We start from the raw sequence: 2,579 nt of genomic DNA, 5'->3' as shown, positions 1-2,579 counted from the left end.
GCGTTGGACTTAAATGCATATTTATCCTCCCCAACCCCCCTTTTTTTATATATATATAATAAAATATTTTATATATAATTTTTTATCTTTATTTTTATATATACATATATATATTTTATATACACATATATATATAGCCATCCCACCTCCCCAGCATTACTCTGCTAGTAATGGCAATGTTAAGTAGTGGAAGAAAAGCCTTTGGGAAAAATGCTTCACTTGGGTGGGAGGTAAAAAGCCACTTATCAAACCTGCTCTATCTAATCAGATGATATAAATGAGATTTCTGCTGTGCAAGGATTGATGGCTACGAACAGATTCATCCCAATCTCAAAGCTTCTGGGCACCCTGGGCTGCAAGGAGGGCAGCGCCCAGCCTTGCCCCGGAGGTGGTTTTTTTTTTCCCAAAGAACAAAATTCAGCGTGTTTTGCCTGAGTCCCTGTTTATGTGCAACAGGCCTTAACTGAAGAACAGCATTTTTCTCGTTTAATGTGTTTGCAAATAGCTGCTTACTCAGCGCTTTTCTGCTGCCATCCCAGGGGCACGCCAGGCGTCTCTTATGTTAGCTGGTGGGCTGATGGGGACGCAATCCCATTTTAATGAGCCGTTTCTCTCCCTGTGTATAATCCAGCCCGTGTAATACACACCAGGTCTGCAAATCCTTTGGAAAGGCCTTTGGAAAACACCTTCCAAGCTGCAAAATCCCTTCGGAAGCCTCCCCGCAACGCCAAGGAGCGTTGAATTGCTGTTACCCTCGTGTTTAATACGCGAGTCCAGCAATAGCAAAGGGTTTTTTCTGTCCTGCCCGAGGCTGAGCTATCCCCAAAAATACCCCCGTGCGTGCCAGGATGCTGGGGAGGGAGAGGGAAGCGTTCCCAGCAAAGTGTGGGTGGGCATTTCGCAGCATCCTTGGATGCTTCGGATGCAGTCGCTGGTTCATGTTACAGCAAGAAACAATTAAGGTTTGGGTTCTGAGTGGGGTTTTTTGCAGCAACTAATGGCTGGCTTCCTTAACAGTCACCACTCAACCCAGGGATAAGTTTAATGCAGAGAAGGGATGACGATCTCTTGTGAGATGTTGCCCTTAACAGCGCAAACAGGCAGAACACACCCCTGTTTAAGCCAGAAATTCTTCCGTTGCACATTAGCTATGATTTTATGGTCCATAAAAAGCAAATTAATCTCTCTTTGGGTTCAGATAATCATGCTCTTTCTCTCCTCTCCCCTCCCTGCCAAAAATCTGGCCTTATGTCCAGAAATGTTTGAATTAAAGTCCTTTAATGTCAGCGTTTTGGTTGGGATTGTTAGCGAGAGGCTCAATTAAAAGAGCAGGGGAGATGCAAGAGCCTGTCCCCTGTGATGGGGAGGAAAGCCAGGCTCGGGCTGCCTGCGCGGCACCGTCTTGTAAAAAATATTGGGTGCAAGCAGTCTGCTTTCAAGTGGGTTTGCTGCCTCCTTGCCCCGCGGCACCCACCCGCTGGGAGCGACGATGAGATCAGGGGGGTTAAAAATAGCCAAAAGACGCGACAAAAACTTGGATGGGCGAACGCTCCCCGTGCGCTTACAAAAACCCCAGGAAATAGGGGAAGAAAGCAGCAAATTGGCAATTTTTAATTTTTTTTTTTTTTAAGATGTGATTCCCCGCAGCGAGTTGCAAGGGGGAAAAAAAAATCAACCCCTGAACGAAAACAGGTTACAGCAAAGCCCCGGAGGATATTCCAGCCTGGCAGCACTGACCTGTTCCTCTAATTGCCTTCGCAGAGACGAGCTCTGATAAACAGGGCGAAGGCTCGTTTGCGTTTGCGCTGCTAATTACCGAGCTCCTCGGCCACCTGAGCGTCGCCCCGAATAAATGCGGTCGCTGGCACAAACCCCCTGCCCGCGATGGGGACCGGGGAGCTGCTTCCTCGGGCTCGGAGCTGGGTTCCCTCTGCTTGGAAATAGTATTTACAGTGTGACCATAATATTATTATTAAATTATATTATCGAATGGCTTCGCAGCTATTTTTTCCTGACTCTTTTTAACCTTCCTCCCCAATTTTCCCTCTCCGCGGGTGAACGTAGGCAATGAGAAATTAATTCAGGTGATTTATATCGGAGCGACTTATATCTGTGCTTGTGTTGGAGAAGCGGAGGAAACCCGGCGCTCCTTCGGGGCAGAGGAGGAAGCGGAAAATGGAGGATGTGAGAAGTGATCGCAAGCAGCAATTACGTGCGCAGGGCTGGCAAGAAGGCGGCTTCGGGTTTGGAGACGAAAACCAACACCCTGGTGCCGAAGTAACCGCGGAAATAACCTTGTTAAGGTGCCCGGCGGGGAGACAAAAAATGAAGGGAGGTGTGGAAGGGGAAGGTGGAGGAGCGATGCGGTGAGGAGGGTGGGAAGATGCTCGGGAACGGGGGTGTCCAGACCCTCCTGGCGATGCTGGGAAGGTCCTGGCTTGTGGGGGGTGAAAAATCAGGGCTGGGGCTATGGGGAAGGGGGATGGAGGCTGGCAGTTCGCTTTCTGAAAATGCCACGCCTAGTTTTTCGAAATCCTCCCCCCCCCCTTTTTTTATTAACCCCCCAAATAGTGGGGGAG

At 48.8% G+C, this 2,579-nt stretch overlaps 1 protein-coding gene across 1 annotated transcript in view; it reads right to left on the bottom strand.

Moving 5' to 3' along the window:
- Positions 1 to 2,579, bottom strand: part of LOC103919662 (prominin-2-like) — a 22,108-nt gene that overhangs the window by 880 nt on the left and 18,649 nt on the right. The window lies entirely within an intron of this gene.

Source organism: Pygoscelis adeliae, unplaced genomic scaffold, assembly GCF_000699105.1.
Source record: "Pygoscelis adeliae isolate BGI_AS28 unplaced genomic scaffold, ASM69910v1 Scaffold187, whole genome shotgun sequence".
NCBI lineage: Eukaryota > Metazoa > Chordata > Aves > Sphenisciformes > Spheniscidae > Pygoscelis > Pygoscelis adeliae.
This window is presented reverse-complemented; position numbering and strand designations above follow the sequence as displayed.